Source organism: Pantherophis guttatus, chromosome 5, assembly GCF_059756535.1.
Source record: "Pantherophis guttatus breed Tessera chromosome 5, ASM5975653v1, whole genome shotgun sequence".
In the NCBI taxonomy this organism is placed as follows: Eukaryota; Metazoa; Chordata; class Lepidosauria; order Squamata; family Colubridae; genus Pantherophis; species Pantherophis guttatus.
This window is the reverse complement of record NC_142067.1, coordinates 88,917,421-88,937,337: the sequence shown is the minus strand read 5'-3', so window position 1 is coordinate 88,937,337 and position 19,917 is coordinate 88,917,421. Positions and strand designations below refer to the sequence as shown.

The following is a 19,917-nucleotide window of genomic DNA, read 5'->3' as shown; positions in this document are numbered from 1 at the left end:
CTCCATATCTATATTATTAAAATATTTATTAAAAAGAAAAAGAAATAAGGTATATTTTCCTTTCATCTTAAATTATTTGTGCTATTAACAAAACAGTGGTAAGGTCTTAGTTTAGAAAAGTGGAATCCATTCATTGATTGAAGGGCTTGCAATTTAGACAATTAAGAAAGTTGTTTTCAAGTTGGGTCAAAACTTAAGTTCCTAAAAAGATTGGGAAACTTTTTCCTTTTCCTTTTCCTAGTGAATAGAACTTTGACAGCACAGAAAAGTATGCAAAATGGAAATAGCAATAGCACTTATTTATTTATTTATTTATTGGTTCAATTTATATGCCGCCCTTTTCCGGAGACTCATGGCGGCTTACAATGCATCAAGCAATAGCCTTCATACTTTTGTATATACCTGCTTAGTAGGACTTTTGCCCCCCCCCCCCCCCAAGCGATGTCCTCATTTTACCTACCTCAGAAGGATGGAAGGCTGAGTCAACCTTGAGCCTGCGGAGATTTGAACTTGCAGTAATTGCAGGCAGCTGGTGTTACTTAACAGTGCTTTAGTCTGCTGCACCACCAAGGCTCTTCTTAGACTTATATACCACTTCACAGTGCTTTGCAGCCCTCTCTAAGTGGTTTACAAAGTCAGCATATTGACCCCGACAATCTGGGTCCTCATTTTACAGGATCCAGATTTTACAGACCTCGGAAGGATGGAAGCCTGAGTCAACCTTGAGCTGGTGAGATTTGAACTGCCAAACTTCTGGCAGCTGGCAGTCAGCAGACATAGCCGGCAGTACTGCATTCTAACCATTGCACCACCACAGCTCTTAAATAGGCATGTAACAAATCCAGATGTCAACTTAGGCCCCATATGTACCCCAACAATAACATCATAGAGTCTAGCAAGTATACAGACAAGATTACAGCTGCCTTCACATGTTTCTTTCCTAATGCCACCATCTGCCAGGAATGCCCCTCTGGATTCTGCATGGAACAAATGGAATAACTTTGCACAAAAGTATGTATAAATGCAAATCTGATACAGTATCAAAGTGCAAAACAAGAATAAAGAGGTATTGCAGTATTTCAACTTTCAACTTTTCAAAATACTCTATATCAGAACTGTTTTTGAAAAACAGAACTTGAACCCTGAAACACAGGTTGATGAATTCATATGCATCAAAAGGCAATCTCAGAAAATCTCAATAAACACGAAGTATTCTTAATGCATTACAAAGATTAATTGGTAAATTACTTATAACCTGTCTCTCATGTAATCTTTGTTTCTTGCCCTTTTGTTTCTTTCTGCCTCATCAATTTAAATCCTACACTCCCCCAGTCTAGCCATTCTGTGGAGCTGATAAAGCTCACAAAAGCTTATAACTTTTAATAATTGTTATTAGGCAGAAACAATGTCATTAGAAACATTCTGATATTTTTTCTAGCCTAGACTAACATGGCATCTTCCTATAATAAAAGAATAAAGCTACATGATTAAATAAATTCTTCACTTGTGCTATCCTGAACTGTTCATATATAATCAACTTAATAAAAAATAATGTTCTGTACAGAAACAGACATATCCACATATGCATACACACACACACCCATGCAGCAATTGCTGCAGATCCAATGAAATGGGAGATTTTAAGCTTAATTCAGAGTTTTATTCATGGAAAGGATCTTATAAATTAAAAGATTATGGAGATTAATCACATTGCCAAATGGCAGGGTTCTTTTATAGACAAGAAAAGCAAAGCTAAACATTAATAACTATTGACAGGTAAAGCTGATACTTAATCAATAGAATAAAGCTTTCTATGCACCTCGGCGTATAGTCATGCTGGCCATATGACCACAGAAATGTGTTTGGACAATGCTGACTCCCTCAGTTAAGAAAAAGAGATGAGCACCGCCCCCTGGAGTCAGGCATGGCAGGACAGGAAAACCTTTACCTTTAACTGAAGATTTATTGAATAGTGGCTTGTATGACAATGAGGATAAGGATGATAACAACAACAATAATTCTTCCTCCAAAGATACCAAAATCTTTGCACCAAAATATGTTTGTGTCATACAAAATATCCTACCTCCAGTCCCTAATCTCCAAATAGGGCTGAGCAAGAATCCTTTGGAGGGCCAATGTCTGTGATTTATACACAATGCTTCAATTTTGTAGGAGCCAATTCCCTTGTTCCCCTGCATCAAAACTGATGATTAGGTATTCAGAACTGATAGTTAGCCAAAAGTGGTAATCCAAATAAAAGTGTTACACTCCAAAATGTACATCAGTAATGAAATCCTGATTTGGCATACTTATCGCACTGAAAAAAATTGGACATCTTTTTCCTTACAAATTAACCTAACTGAATTGAACATGCCTCAGATGAAAAGGTTAACAAAGATGACCTTCAGATCAACAATGCCATTTTACTGAGGGAAGCATACAATTTTGCTACAAGAATTGCCAGAAACATTGATCTTTAATACCAACACAAGAGAAAAAAAGCAAGTATTTAAATAATAATTTCAGGTTTTAGTTGTATTTCACAGAAAGACCTTTAACTGCTCTGCTTGAGTGACTTCAACTAGGTGACACGTCATGGAAAAATAGCTTCTTGAGACACTGGGGAATTGCTATTGGACAGAATAGACAAATAGACAAATATCTTTCTATATTGCTAAATATAACCTTTAGACAATAGTTTTCCATATGGTATTTTTAAAAATCAACATCTGTCCAAACTGCTTTTTTTCTAAAGCATTATGTTAATACCTAATAATTCATAATCATGTTTTCAGACAAGCTTAAAAATAACTCCCATTTGAAATGGAATGTTTAAAACACCATGTCTCAACTGTGATACTATTTGAAGACAGACTTGGCAAAAACTTCCCTAAAGCCAGTGTAATCAAGTGTGTAAAGAAGCAGTCAAGTGTAAGGTTATCATTACATGAACATCTACTAGCAGTGTTTTGATGCTACACCGGCATTGGGATTAGTTAGTGAGAGAAAGGAATGCTTCCAGTTAAAAAAAAGAAATCAAAATTGTATTTTAATAGGGGAGAACCAAAAGCTTTCTCTAATTTCATCACATTAGTTTCATGCTGCAGATTGGGGATGGAGGGTGACATTTGGTAATAGAGAACAAGGCTTTTAGGAACTAATGATACCACTGATGAGTGTAGCACAATTTCCAGAGGTTCATGAAAGGGTAAAGATAAAGATTTATCAGAACAAATAATTGAGACATTCAGCAGAAACTGGCAGAAGAAACAACATTCGAAAAGAAAAATCCAGTAAAGAAGGAACTAGCCTTCTATCCAATTTATGAGCATGATTCATGGGTGGAAAAAAAAAGAAATCTCAAAGATATTCTCTACAATTGATATTCAGAATAGCTTTTATACTCACAAAAGAAAACTTCTGAAGGCTTTAGGAGAAGAAAAGATGATGCTTTAAACAAGAAGGTAGTTTCTAAGGCAGATAACTAAGGTCTGCAAGAAAAGCTGTAAGGAATTAGTGGTTATACACTATGAGTTGTACAGTATCTAGATAAGACAGCAACTTCAAAGAGTGATCAGGTTAATTAATTATTCCTTCTTGTTAGTTTTTATGGGGTTATTATTATTGAGAATTTCTAAGAATGATTTATTCATCTTTATTTTATATTAGAGCCAATGATAGTATTGAAAACTACAAAAGATCTGAGAAGGAAAATGGGAAACCATTGGGATGGCTGGCAGTTCAGATGTATTCTCATCTCTATATACACCCATGGAAAGAAGGAAAGGAAAATAGAAATATTGCAAGTAAATGATATATAATCATGTTAATGGAAGAGATTTGATGTCTGAGAACATTATTGGTTTACCTGGATGATGGACAGTTGGTACAAGACACATTGCAGTTCATAATGAAAAATAAAAATGTGTTTAGTCAAGATTGTGCACTTTACAGCAAGATTTTAAAATGCATCCTATAGACTGAAGTAAATAAAAGACAGTAGAAACCTCATACCATTAAAATAGTAAATGAAAAGTCAAAATGACCATTTGCTCATATCAAAATATAAGAAATCAGTAAGATGAACCTGACCTCTAGTACATGAAAATATAAAAGACTTGTTTTTTGGGTGAAGAATGGTGAGCTATCAAATCTCCAAATGAGTAAATGTGACTGTAACAAAAGGAATGATGAATAGATCAGCCTCATGGAATGCTTCTGGATAAGGAGAGGACAGAAGATTCAGAAATTATCTATTTTACTAGGTTGAGGCTAATAGAGGTCTTCAAAATAGCATGTTTGCAAAACCAGCTGGTGATTTTTCATTCATTTAGAACAAACATGAATATAAACATAGGAATTTAAAGAATTTGAACATGAATATAAGCTTAGGAATTTAAAGAATTTGAAATAAATAACAAAAGAAAAGAGGCCGGGGAAGAACTTACCTTTTTGTGAGCATTGGGACAAAATGACATAAAGTAGTAAAATAGTAGAAATACTTCTATTGATATTCTATGTCCAAAACTATTAAAAAAGAAATGACAGATCTGAAAAAGAATACAGGTAGTCTTCAACTATAACAATTCATTTAGTGACTGTTCAAAATTACAACGGCACTGGAAAAAGTGACCTATGACCGTTTTTCATATTTACAATTGATGCAGCATCCCTATGGTTATGTGATCAAAATTCAGATGCTTGGCAACTGACTCATATTTATGATGGTTGCAGTGTCCCAGAGTCATGTAATCACCTTTCGCAACCTTCTGACAAGCAAAGTCAATGGGGAAGCCAGATTAATTTAACAACCATGTTACTAACTTAACAACTGCAATGATTCACTTAACAACTGTGGCAGGAAAGGTCATAAAATGAGGTAAAACTCACTTAATAACTGTCTCAGCAACAGAAATTTTGTGTTCAGTTGTGGTCGAAAGTCGAAGATTATCTATACCTTCTTCTAAAATCTACAGAATAAGGAGCTAAAAAATGCCTTATGTGATGCAGAAAACTAGACAACAATTGTTGAAATGCCAGAAAATGAAAAAATGAGAATGATAAAACAGATAGTTAAAGTGGAAATAAAAATGAATGAGAAGGACAGGGACTTCCTACTGGATTTACAAAAGAGGTTGGCTAAAGCTTAGAAAGTCTTTGTGACAGAAAATTCAAAGAGAGATCAAGTCCTACAATATCTGTATGAAATTCAGATTCCTAGAAACAAAAGCAAGTGCAAGGTTGATTTGTTTCACCAAGTAAGCTACAAGATTCAGAGACTTTATGGACTGTATTCTGACACTGGGACAGAAAAAATTTATGGAATTATGTATGCATAAGGGATGAGCTATTGCAATAAAACGTAGTAGATGTAACCTGATAGGAAACAAAGAAAATCAAAAATCACTTGAATATTTATTTTCTTCTTTTTTTCCTGTACTTTCTTTTTTTCCTCTTTTCTTCTCTTTTCTTCTCTTCTCTTTCCTTTTCTGTTTATAGTTTCCACTGTCTTTTTAAAGTTTTTCAATCCTTTTTTTAAAACAAACAAACAAACAGGACAGATTTAATAAGATTGGAGAATGGATAGGATTACTCACATGATTAGAATACAACAAGTGAAGAATAATAAATTTAGAGCTATTATAATTTAATTTTAGCTGAGAAACTAATGGGGAAAGGACCATGGTATGGAGACCTGGGACAGAATGAAATATCCAAGAAATTGGTTGCAAGCTTGGAGATTAGGGTGAGACAATCAAAGTCTGTGATAGAATGTAGAGCTAGCTTTTTTACTCAATCCCCCTAAATGGAGAAAATGTGCAAATGAAATTTAAAATACTCTTGCCTTGATTGTGTTTGGTATAAGCAAGGCAGAAAGAGAGATTTAGCAGTTTTTCAATGTTCTGTTCTTCTATTTTTTTACAATAAGAATATTCCTGGAATCCCTGTTGTGCCTGTTTTTTAATCTTGCCTACCTTAAATGGTTAACAAAGGCAAAATGAAAAAAAAAAAGTCCTGAAGGAAAACCTCGAAATAGTTTTTGAAAATCCCCCAAAACATGTCTAGCTATATATAGCCCAGTTTTGTAAAGGAGAGTTTAAAAAGATGTTAAGAACAAGAGACAGAACTCAGAACTTGTGGCTATCCCAAGTGGGCCTTCATCAAATCCAGAAAAAGATGCAAGCATGAACTCCTCCATAACAGACAAAGAAGAGAATAACAAATGAAGCAACGGTGTCATTCCATACGTTGGAGGAATAGCTGAAAAGTTCAGAAAGATTTTCAACCAACGTAACATACATGCACACTTCAAACATAAGAATACACTGGCAGAAGCTTGTCCACCTCAAGGATAAAACACGCAGACACAAACTGAGCAATGTGATATATACAATACATTCCAGTGAGATATAATCTGTACATTGGAGAAACAAAACAATTACTTCACAAATGCATGGCATAACATAGGAGAACAAACCCACCAGGACAATATTCAGTAGTCTAGCTGCATTTGAAAGACAAAGGTAACTCTTTTGAAGACAGCAAAGACCACATTCTGGATAGAGAGGACCACTGGTTTGAAAGAGGGGTAAAATAGTCCATCTTCATTAAAATTGAATAATCCTTTCTCAACAGAGGTAAAGATATATGACACCAACTATCTCCTGTTTACAACACAGACCTTTCAGCAATTCCAAGAAGATTCCATAACCATTTGCACTCTGATGCAGGTGACCCTGAGGGCAAAGATAAACAGTAATACCAAGAAAGCCTCAACAGCTTTCAGAGAGAGTGCTAACAACCAGATGACTGCACAGGAATATAACCCCCCACCTACCCACCACCCACACAGACACATCCAGTCAGAACTAAAGAAGATTTTTGAATGAGAAGTGAAACTTCTTCATTAAGGAAAAAAAACATAGTCCAGTTGCTTTTTTTGAAAAAGCACCTTTGAGACAACCATGACCTGGATGACTGAGACTCTCCATAGACAACAAGAAAAAGGATTTATTAAGTATGTTTAAAAGAAAAGAAAAGAAAATACTAGCTGTTCAATTTTATATATAAAATTTCCCTTCTCACCTCTGTCTTCCTCAAACACAGGTCCTCTAAAAGAGTTTGGAAGTGGGAGGTTGCTGTGCAGTATCTTAGCTATCCTGCTGACTCTCTCTCACACAAACATACATTACTGTGGTTTAGTGAGTTTATTATTCCCTAGCAATTCCCTTTTCAAAAAAACCCAGGACTGACCCAATTAAGTCTAGCCATGAGCAGAACAATGCTGGTCCACAAAGCAATGGCCAAAGAGTCCACAAGGCACTTGAAAGTTTCTCAATCAAAATAAATCTACCAGGCAAACTTAAATCCACAACATAAAAGAGTTCACGAGGCAAGAAAAGTCCAGTGTTTCCAAGGCACATTCCAAGTCAAGGCACAGTGTCAATCCAATGCGAGCTTGAAATCACGAAAACCAGAAAACACAGGGCTAGGATACAAACACATTGTTCCCAGCATCCACTCCATCTATCTGCTGTGCTAAATAGCCAGCTTCTGGTGCAGCCAATCAAGAAGGGTGATGTCAATATTGAACCACTTTGCTTCTTTCAAAGCCTATCGCTATTCAACTTGCTAATAACTGGAGGAAGGGAAAGGTGGAATGGAATGGAATGCTGAGTAGTTATGCACAAATTTAGAGCCTGGAAACCATCAAAGTCACCACTGCAGGTGCATGAGGAGGAGATGGACTGTTTCCATAACAAAATGACATGTCATAATTTGACAATGTGATCAGCCACGGCTGGGGAGGAAGGGAAGCTGTTGTTTAACTAAGCAAAGCATTTGCATGGGAAAACCATAGCTGGTTTTGATTCTTCAGTACCAAAATGTCAATAAAGTTTTACTTTTGGGAATTCAAAGCTCCCAAGAGTGTTTCCTTGTTTTGGGTCCATTAGTCGGATAGTTGACATTAAACCAGCTCTCCATTAACCTAACGCAGCCTACTTGAATGCCTCTGAGAGAACTGTGAAATAATGATGTCCGGTACAGAGTGGAAAGTTGATGCCCTGACCCGAAGATGTGATGGCCGAGCAGAGTAGTGAAGGCAGCCAAAGTAGAATCCCCCTTGATCCTGCATGGGGTTGCCATGACTTGAGGAAGCAAATAGATGGCCAGGACGGTTGTGGACTGGGAAGAATCAGTGGATTGGAAATTCCTGACTGCATGCTGTAACCGTACAGTGGAGCAGCTGCATGAAAGATTTGCCAGAATGGAGATGCAGGGAGCAGCGTTGATGAAATTGTCAGTCCTGGGAGCAGGGCTTGGGACTGGCCAAGCATTGACAACCCTGTCCCCGTCTCCACCCTAACTGACTTGGTCAGGGAATGTGGGGCAAGGAGCACCTCAAGGGGTGACTGCCTTCTCTCTGGCAGCCATGGGACAAGCTCAAGGTGATGTCTCTGCAGTGGCAGAACTCATGCTGAAGCAGTTCCACAGGCTGCCGGAACATGGATAAAAATCTAGCTAAGGGCTTTATACAACCAGCAAAATCTAGGATGGCAACTCTGGTATTCTTCAAAGAAAAGAAAGATGGTTCTTTGAGATTATGCATGGATTTTCCAGGAATTATTGGGATCTCCATGGAAAACATGGAGCCCTCCCCCTTATGAAGGACATGCTGGGATACCTGTCCAAAGGAAAGGAGTTCTCTAAGTTGGACCTTAGAGAAGCATACTATCAAGTGAGGATTAAGGAAGGCGACGAATGGAAAACAGGTTTCAATTGCCCCTGAGTGTTACCAATTATGGGTAATACCTTTCAGACTGCAGGGAGCATCTGTGGTGTTCATGCAACTAATAAACAATGTGCTGCATGAGTACCTGCATAAAGAGGTGTTGGTGTACCTGATGACATCCTCATTTATTCTGAAATGATGGAAGAACATGTAAAGTTGGTGTGGGAAGTGCTAAGTAAACCATTAAAAGCCAAACTCTATGCCAAACTACCCAATTGTGACTTCCACAAAACTAATCTGGATTACTTGGGGTACTGCATGTCCAGTGAGGAAGAGGAGATTGACTCCGGAAAGGTGAAAGCAATACTAGAGTAGGAAACCCCCCAGAACAGAAAGCAACTACAGAGTTTCTTGGGCTTTGCCAACTTTTTACCACCACTTCATCCCCTCATTCGCACCAATAGCTCTGCCCATCACTGAATTACTAAAGATGGGCAGAGGGGGTGGGTGAAGTCCAAGCGGAGCCAGCTGCTTAACTGGACTATGGAATGCCAAGTGGCTTTTGAAAAGCCCATATGGCTTTTTGTGGGGGAGCCAACTCTTAAACACCCGAACCCAAAGGCACCGTTCATAATACAAGCCGATGCTAGCGATGTGGTGGTGGGGGCTGTCCTAATCACAAGAAATGTGAAGGGGATGCTGCAATCCTGCACGTACACTTCCCGGAAACTGACTGACATTGAAAGACATTGGGTGGTGTGGGAAAAGGAGACTTCTGCCGTTCAATGGGCAATGATGACTTGGAGGCAGTTCATAGTGTAAGATCCCTTTCAAAGTGTGGACTGACCGCAAGAATGTAGAAGTCCTAAAACCCCCAAGTAAACTATCCCCTAAGCAAGTACGATGGTAGTACTTTAATCAGTTCAACTTTACCCTTCAGTACATGCTAGGGTGAAATAATTTCCTCGCCAATATGTTTTCTCGGATGCTCCAATACAAAAGGACCTGGGAGGAAATAGTCAACTCCATTATCCCCTCCCGGCAATTGGCAGCACAGGTCTCAGTAAAGTGGCAGCCACTAGCCACTCCTCAGCCAGCTGATAGTGCTCTGACCCAGTAGTTAAAGGAAGCCCTGAAAGAAGATGCATGGTTCAAGGACCACAAAGATGAGCTGACGATGAGGGAGGACCTGGCATGGAATGATCCAGCCAGCCAGAGAACCTGGATCCTACAAGAAGCCATGATGTAAAGCAAGCAGGCACTTCAGGTTCATAAAGACTCTTTACCTGGCTCAGATAGTTCTGGTGGCATAAGATGAAGAAAGACATAGAAAACTATGTTACCAGCTGCCCGGTGTGCATGTCCATGAAACAATTGCCAGGAAAGACTCCTGGGCTTCTACAGCCTATGGCCAACCCCAGCAGACCATGGGAAGAAACTGCCATGGACTTTATAGTAGAATTGCCTGAGAGTAATGAGAGTACCATGATTTGGACAGTGGTTGACCTATTTTCAAAGCAAGCACACTTCTTTGTGTGTCCGAAGGTTCTTTCAGCCCAGAATCTGGCCAAGATGTTTGTGCAGCATGTTTATCCAAGGCGCATCATTGCTGATGCGCCACACACACACACACACACAGAAATATGTATATCAGTGGTGGTATTCAGCTGGTTCTATCCGGTTCGGGCAAACCGGTAGCTGTGGCTGCTAGAAGCCTGCACTTCATCATGTTCTATTTTTGACGCTCTGTGCATGCATGGAAGACGCGCTCAAATTTGCAAACTGGTAGCAAAGGTAAGTGAATACCACCCCTGATGCATATGCACACAGACAAAAATGGAGAAATGAAGGAAGAACTTTTCAACTATTATAACCATTATTTTGTTCCAATTTTCTATGGATGAAGAATCTGTATTGTATCAAGAAATTGTAAAGATCTGACTGGTGAGCAGGATTGTAGCTTCAGACTGATAGAAACAGTCAGGAAATACTACTTACTTTGACTAGGTTAAAATCTTCAAGACAAGATCAATTGCATCATAGAGTACTGAATAAAATAACTGATGAATTCACTAACCTTTACATATGTTATGTTAACAAATCATAAATCAAGAAGCAACAACTAAAGGATTGATCTGGAGCTCTGTTATTGGCTGCAGATGCCTTCCCGCAGGCATCTGAAGGCAAAATGGTGGCTGGGCCAATGCATATGAGTGGCGGCAAGCGGCTGCAGAAGAAGTGGCCACAGAAGAAGGTGAGACAGGTGTTGGGGTGTGCGAGGCCTGGTAAGTTAGGGCAGCTCTACTCCATCCTAGCTTATTTTTTACCAGTGTGCCTCGCCCCACCCCTACACCCCAGGGTGGGCGGGGTCTTAAATAAGGCTAATTTTCTGGGTGGGGCTTAATTTGATCACATGCGCTCAAAAACATGATAGGGCTTATTTTCAAGGTGGGTCGTCTTTTTGGAGAAACATGGTAGAATGGCTTTGTCAAGAACATAATATATATTTCTTTTACTAATATAATTAGAAACTTTAAGAAGGCTTTGTTGGGTATATATGACCTGGGCCTCGGGTACTTTTCCCCAGTCCTAGAGAACAGTTAGGGAATACTCTCCTCACTTTTTTCTGACATTGCTATGTCATTAAGCTTAAGCTGCACAACCATAATCATAATTGGAATCAGCACAATGAATCTTCCTGATTAAAATGAGGCTCACTGTTAATTACCAAGCCTCCTGAAACTGCCTTCATTATTACAGAAATGGAGAAGAAATTTATTGGGCCACATTTTTTTTACAGATTTATCAAATTATTAACATATTGGTACACAAAAAGGCCCTATTTGATTCTACTTAAATTTGTTTCAATATTGTGAAACATTGTGTGTATGCCTGCATGCATGCACGCATGCACGCACATGCATACAATATTAATACTACAAGAATCATATCTAGAAATGAATATATAAATGGAAAAGCTATAACATTCTGCACAAAATAGTTAGCCATAAAAGCAAATTTTCCTACAAAATATTTCTTTTTGATTTTATTTATACATAATCTACTTTAAAAAAACTTTTAAAACTTTTAAAAGTTAGCAGTAATTACAAGTTCATTTATATTTTTCTCTCTCTAAGATTACAACAGAATTTCCTTTTTTTTCCTAATCTACCTTTTCAAATAATCAAACCCATAAATCACACACTCATATTTTTCTTTTTTCAGCAAAGGTCCATAATGGGTTTCCAGTTACTAGTAAATAAACCCTTTCTCTAATCAGAGAAATCAGTTTTGTCATCTCTGCTAATTCTGTCATCTTCACCAGCCATTCCTTCATTGTGTAAATTTAAGAATTTTCCATTTCTGTACATATAATCTTTCAGAGGTTAAATATATATATAACAATGTTTCACAACTCTTTTCTAATTGTCTATCAATTAGTCCTAGGAAGAAAAAAGTGGTTTCAATGGAATATTAATCTTTAAAATTCTTTATATAACATTCTTTGAATCCCTAAATTTTCAGTTTTAGAGGTACATCAGACATTATAAAATGACCCTTCCTGTTTTCCACATTTTCCACATAGCTTTTAAATTTATACATTTTAGATTATTTCTCTGGAGTCATGTGTTAATGGTAAATCACTTTATAAAAAATTATCTTTTAAGTTCTCTATATAATTCTCTTTATAATTCTCTATAACATAATGTAGATTTCAAAACTTTCAACTACATATTCTCCCACCGTTCCATCAGTCCAAAGTACTTAGTCCAAAGTACCTAAGTCCAAAGTACTTAGCCCATTTTGTCATACTCCCTTTCATTTTTTTCTTGTTTCAAATTTAATCAAAAGTTTATATATTTTAGCAATTAAATCAATCACTTGTACTTAATTCAATTACAGATTATATCACATGCTGTTGAATTCCAAAGGTCCTGTTACCTCTACAGTCAATTCTTTTTTTGATTTCTTATCTTACATTCTCCATGTCTTTTTCTAACAGCTCTCTATACGTTAATGGTCTATCTTTGCTACTGTTTCTTTTCTATCAAATTTTCATGCAGAATCTTGATTTGTATGTATTCAGTATTTTCAGTATGGCACTTTTTGGTCAAATTTTTAAAAAAATAAGACAAAAAAGTAAAAAGCTCAAACTCCCTGACGTCTTTGTCAGGGAAGTCAATGAAAATTATTATTCCTCCCTGGGATGGGAACTCACTTGGGAGTGAGTTCTGAAGCAAAGCTACTGATATTGTGAAAAATCTATTCTAAATTAAAATGCATACCTTAATTAAAGGCTAGCTCAGAGGTCTTCAAACTTGGCAGCTTTAAGACTTGTGGACTAGCTATGCTGGCTAGAGAATTCTGGGAGTTGAAGTCCACAAGTCTTAAAGCTGCCAAATTTCAAGACCTCTGGTCTAGATGATGAACTTTTCAAAATTCTTTAGTGGGAATTGAAGGGTTCATAAAAGAGAGTAACATTAGGACAGTTTATGGCATACATATTGATTTTATTCTCAATGTTTTCAGAAATAAACACCATTCAGTTTTAAGGAACATCTTCCAAAATAAATGGGGAACGGTAAATTATACACTAAATATTGGCGCATTGTTCAGAAAGTATAGTACTTGGCAAGGAATTCTATACTTTGTGAGTAAAGAATCTTTTTAGTGTCAAAAATTAATATATTAAAATTAATTTCTATGATATGTCATTTAAAATAAAAGTATTGGGTGGAAAATAATATATTATGTATCTTTAATATATTATGTATCAATTTCTCTTTTTTAAAAGATCACTTTATTTATTTATTTTTCTCCAGGTTTTCGGCCGCTATTGCTCATTTTTGCTACAAGGGCTGTAAAGCCTTCCTAAATCATCAAGAATTCATTTTTTAAAGAAAAAATAATGCAAGTTGATGGAGGATTTGAGGCTGAATATTATTTTTGCAATGCTCATATATACAAACAATCTAAAAATAGAATATTAGAATTGGAAGTACAGTAGCTGATCTATTTGGACCATTTAAAAGGCTACTGGTACATTTTTATTTTGATCAATGGAGCTCTAGTATTTTCATTAGACTCAAGACTTTAGAAAAAATGATGTGTGAATTACTCCAGTGTTCTTCCTCAGTTTTTAAAACAAAAATGAAAACTTCTTCTTTTTCAAAATCCATAAGGTCATGAAAGACGGTAAGTTTTTATGCATACATACACAAGACTGGAGCTGAGGATAATACTTTATGAGGACAGAATAATATTAAGTGATCCTATTGCTGTCATAATGGTTAGATCATATTACATCAGCAAAATCTCTCTTGAGAACTCTGCCTGATACCAACATTCAGTATTAAGGGTCTCTATTGCTGCTGGTACTGAAGATTATGTAGAACTACAAACTGAATTTATGAATATATAAAATAATCTATGCACATTATGAAAATATTGATTATAATATTTCACTGAAGATGTAATAATAAAAATGTTTGGTAAGTATATCATACAATAGCTGAACAACAATTATGAAGATGCTTTTAATATATGCAATATGTGTTTGATCAGAAAAATCTTTTTATTCATAATGACTTCAGTAAAACCCATCAATATTTCCCCATCCATCTGATGTTTGATAATTCAGTTCTTCTCTATAAATATTATTGGCAATAATTAGGAAGGCTTACTTTTATAATGACTGCATACTATTAAAAAAATGATCATCTGTCTCATTGCCAAATTACTGGACTTCAACTCCAGTATTAAACAGCCATCATTATGGTCTGATGAACGGTCATTATCAAAATTGAACTCCAATACAGCTAAAGAATGTCAAGTTGGGAAAGCTGTTCTTCGGAAGGCACTCTCTAAATGTGTCAGCCCCACTGAACAGAATGGAAAATCAACTTAAGAACTAGAACAATATTTTATTGAGATTGGCTATAATATCATAATCCCGCAAGTCTGGTTGTGTTTTACCTCTCTCCTCCTTATATCCCAATAAATCAGTGAGGAGCCTGCTGAGTCACTTTTAAATACTATCTTGCTTCTTAGGATTTAAAGAATGTTTCAGCCCTCTTTGCTTTAGTTAAAAGAACTTGCATATTTTTCTCAAGGTTTTCTTTTTCCCCTTATTCCAAGACAGTCATTTTGTCATTCACATTTAGCCCAATCATTAATTCATGTGGGTTGAATCAAAAGTATTCAACTACTACTATTATCTCAAATAGAGATATTTCAATACACTAAAAAGTGGGTGATTGTAACTGGAAGGCTAAAAGACATTTCCAATAAAATGACTATACCACAGGAAGTAGCCAAACCTCTAATGGCTATCCTGGTCTTTAACAAAATGAAAGATCAAAGTTTTCCAGGCTTAACCCTGGAAAATGATAGAAATAGAGTATCCTAAGACCTAAGTTTATTTTATGCCACATATTATAAGCAGATCTGTTAGGATAAAACTTTTGCAGCAAGAAGTAGTATCTCTATATTTTCCAGATGATCTTCCTTTGAGCTACAGTATTCCAGCTGTTTCTGTGAATATGTCTGGTTGAGTCCAAATGAAACTTTTCACATAATATCATTGGCTCAGTAGCTCACTTGCTCCCTTAGAGCATTCTACCCAGCTGATCCTACTGACAGTGTCATTAGATCTTTCTGCTAAGATATTGCTGGGGGCAAATCTTATGAATTAACTCACACCATTTAAGGTAATGTTTCATTCCTTAATAGAACACTTTGATTTGGAAAAAAAATAAATACTTCCAATTTTAATATTATGCTCACCCAGAAGGTTTATGTTTATGTTAATAGATTTTCTCCCTTTAACTAGAGTATTAAGAAAATTAAACACAAACAAGAATTGTGTTACTGGACTATACCAAAAAAGGACCAAGATGACACATTGTGACATTTGGTGTTCTGTTGCAGTCTGGATTTAGAGTCCTATTTATTCTCTCATCATCAACATGTAACAACCCCCCCCCCCCGGCCACAATTGCTTAAATGCTGCCCTTATATAACACAAAAATAACATAATTTGGAATATGTAGCTGCCTTCCAAAATTTCAATAATATTATTAGAAGTTATATAAAGTCTAATGATAACCTGGTGTCTTCTTACCATCACAGATGTCTTCCCCCAAGATTATACTGTATATTCTGCCTCATTACAGAGATGTACCTCAAATATTATTTGGTCATTTTATTGTAGGTAGGCCTCATTATTGAGCAGCCTGGACAGTTCTTTGCTTAATGGCATACTTCAGGTGTCCTTACTAATTGGATAGAAGATTAAGCAAATATTCTAAAATATATTATTATTTTATAGTATCAGCTTTATTAGATGATTTACTGGTTAATCATCTAATAACTAATAACTGTTAAACAGTGATTTATTTCTGATTCTGAAATATTCTTAAAGGGATATCTGTGAAGGTCATCTGTCAGTCCACCATTTTCTTTTGATTGGCTGATCAAAGCCAATAAACTCTCTGAGCTATATGTTGATACATGAAGTATAGAGAAACCGTGTCAATTGTAGGGAATTTTTGCATCACAGAAAAAAGCATATGATTCAAAATTTAAAGAGCTTATAAATCTATTAACTTAGGGTTTCAATGTAAATTTCTGACACAAAAAAGGTAGTTAGGTCATCCTAAGCAGGTTAAAAAAAAGAAGTCAACAATTCAGGGATCCTGGACATACACATTTGCCATTGGGAATCTGCCTTTGGGCAAGCTGTGTCATATACAGTATATTTTCTGAAAATTTTCTGGGATGTTACATGCCATCAGATGATTGGGTGGTCATATTAAATAGACAAATACTGTAGATATTAATCATCCCTTTTTGTTTTCATCTTGTATTAATTCTCTCCTGGAGTGGCTCATGGTTCTTCTTTCAGAAGTCACTAAGATAATTGCCCTAAATTCAGGGACAATATTATAATATAATATATAGTGTAATAATAATGTAATAATATATAATATAATATAATGTAATGTAATGTAATGTAATGGTATGGTATGGTATGGTATGGTATGGTATGGTATGGTATGGTATGGTATGGTATGGTATGGTATGGTATGGTATGGTATGGTATGGTATGGTATGGTACAGTGATGGCTAACCTTTTTGTTATCGCATGCCAGGAGGGGGGCGGGGGAGGTTCACATGTGTGCATGCCCACACCCATAATGCACGTGCAACTCCCCCTTCCCCCCTGTTCCTGGCACGCGATGGCCCGGTAGGCCCATTTTTCTTTCTCACCTGGCTCCAGATACTCTCTATGCATCTGGGAAGGGCGAAAACAGCCTTTCCCACTCCCTCAGAGGCCCTCTGGAGGCCTGAAACGGGCCATTTCCCAACTCCCGGTGGGACAGGAAGTGATTTTTTTGCTGTCCCAGCCTCCAGAGACTCTGATCAGAGACTCTGGAGGCTGGGGACAGCAAAAAAGTCACTTCCTGTCCCACCGGGAGTTGGGAAATGGGCCATTTCAGGCCTCCGGAACGCCTCCAAGGGAGTGGGAAAGGCTGTTTTTGCCCTTCCTAGATGCATAGAGAGGATCTGGAGCCAGGTAAGAAAGAAAAACAGGCCTTCCCCACCCACCCCAGGCCCTCTGGAGGCAGGAAACAGCCTGTTTCACTACTTCTGGTGGGCCCAGAAGGCCCAAAAATCAGCTGACCGGCGCATGCATGCATGTCAGAGCTAAGCTGGTGTGCCCACTGATATGGCTACGCATGCCACCTGTGGCACACGTGCGATAGGTTCACCATCATGGGTATAGTATTAGTATACAATATCATCAAGAGAGTAAGAGAATTGAAATGCAAATTGATTGGTAAAATAGCAAGAAGAACTGAAAGCAGGTAGACCAAGGCAGTCATAGAATGAATTCCACTTGATAAAAAGCATCCACAAAAGAGACCTAAAACAAGATGGATCAATGATATCAGCAAGTATTATGGACCCAATTGGCAAAAGAATGCTCAGGGCCGTATTGGTTGGAAACATGCGGAAGAGGACTTCATCCTGCAGTGGATAGACAAAGACTAGAATGATGATAACATAAATATAAATTATATTATCCTTGAAGAGTGAGCAATTATTGGTGACTTCTGAAAGAAGAATTATTATGTATTGTATTGTATTGTATTGTATTGTATTGTATTGTATTGTATTGTATTGTCATATTATATCTTAGTAAGTTATATCTTAGTATCTTATATTGTTAGGCATTAGTGTTAGCTAAGCTCAGCGCATGCACCGATCAAACCATTAATGTGACCATGGATCAGAATCTACCCACCATAATTGCATTTTATTTTTTTAAAAAGTATGCATTTTTTTCAGGCATATTCACTCTGTAAATACTATTACATAATTGATTCCCGGTTGTCTCCTGGACAAGAAAGAAACAAGATTTAGAATGGACTGGTCTATCTTGGATAAAGTTTCAACATTCCTTCCTCATGCCATTTCTATAGAATATAAATCTGCATTTAATTCTGTCTCTAGGCTTCTCTGTTGACTCATGATTTCTTTTGCTCATTTGCTAGCTTTACAGTCATATCTTTGGGGTTAGATACATAGCTTAGGGCCTGCTGTCAAATTCATTACAAGCCACAAGAAAATACCATTATCTTAGCTCCAACACTATTTAATCTTTATATTAATTCATTAGTGGATTGTTTGGACAATCCAGACTTCCATCCTCCTAAATTATACAAGAGGCATGTCATTATCTTACTTCATGCTGACAATGCAGCGTTTGTATTGTGAACTCTAATAGGGCTGAGAAGAGCTCTTTACAATTTGCTTCTAACAGCTGGCAGGAATTTCTGACCATCAATTATTGCAAGATCAAGTGACAAGTGTTTGCTAAAAGATCTTTGAAATATAAATGGTGAATAGATACTAATGTAATAGTTTCAAGTCATAAATATCAGCTATTCAGCTATGTAGACCTACTTTTTTTTTTTTCATTTTGGACCTTATATTCCATTAGCTTTCAAAGGCTTTGAAAGTAAAGGTGTAGCCCAAATGCTATATGGCTTTTAGACTTACATTTAAGCAATTGTAGCAAGTTGGAAAAGATTCAGTCAAAATTTCTCCAGGCTATCGTCTCAATAATTCTCATGTTTGCTTAGTGCTGGCACTACAGTTGGAATTCAGGCCTCTTTAAGTCTGAGTCCATGACCTGGCTTTTACAGAATAATGGTTGAAAAATATTCTATTTTTTCTCTGTGCCCTTAGCCCCTCTCACTTCGAATGACAATTTTCAATTATTATTAAATTATTATTATTATTATTATTATTATTATTATTATTATTATTATTATTATTATTATTATTATTATTATCATTATCATCATCATCATCATCATCATCATCATCATGTGTCACAAATACCATTGATGGGTGCTAATGGTTGATACGGGTTGCTGCCAGCGTCCTAGGTATCAACCAAGTACCTTCTTAAGATATACGATGTTCCATTATTATTATTATTATTATTATTATTATTATTATTATTATTATTATTATTATTATTATTATTTAACAAGGTTACAAGAACACAAGCAAGTTTTTAGAAGAGGAGACTCTTATTGGTAGCCTGCAATGAACAAGGACATGCATTCAATTTTGCAGCTACTAAGATTGTTGGCCAAACAGGGACAAAAATCATTAGAGAAATGATTGAAGCCTGAGAAATAGGCCCCTTGTCAGTCAACAGGATTGCTAATTTACCACCAACAAGTACTTAGGAACTTGGGCAGGCAGAAAAAGGAAACAACAATCAACAATTTAATAGCTGGCGACACTCCTCCGGGATCGTCGAACCCACTGCCTGTAAGAGCCGCCTTTTTCAGCGGAATGGCAGCTCGAAAAAACTCCATTTCCATTAGGAAACGGAGATAGAGCCGGCTGGGGTGGGTAGAGTCCTCTGCCTAATCCCAAAAGTTTTTTATTTACTTTTGGGAGGGAGTGGAAGAGACTCCCCGTATCCCCAGCCGATGCTCCGGGCTCTGGGAAATCTCTGCTACACGCAGAGCTAGGGGGCAAAAGCAAGCCTGTAAATCTGTCAAATAAATTAATTAAAGAAGATATGAGCTGGACCTTTGATCCTGAAGCGCAAGTATTCTTTTTATTCTATTTTGCCTAAGAAGTGAAGTGAAGGG

General features: G+C 36.8%; 1 protein-coding gene and 1 long non-coding RNA gene across 8 annotated transcripts in view; one reads left to right on the top strand and one right to left on the bottom strand.

The window, feature by feature from the left end:
• The window catches only part of NLGN4X (neuroligin 4 X-linked), a 192,190-nt gene that overhangs the window by 26,914 nt on the left and 145,359 nt on the right, over positions 1 to 19,917 (bottom strand). The gene's annotated exons all lie outside the window — the stretch shown is intronic.
• Positions 14,082 to 19,917, top strand: part of LOC117673811 (uncharacterized) — a 36,940-nt gene continuing 31,104 nt past the window's right edge. For both annotated transcript variants that reach the window (XR_004593575.3, XR_004593576.3), the window contains exon 1: positions 14,082 to 14,226. This is a non-coding gene — a long non-coding RNA (uncharacterized LOC117673811). The remainder of the gene's footprint in view (positions 14,227 to 19,917) is intronic.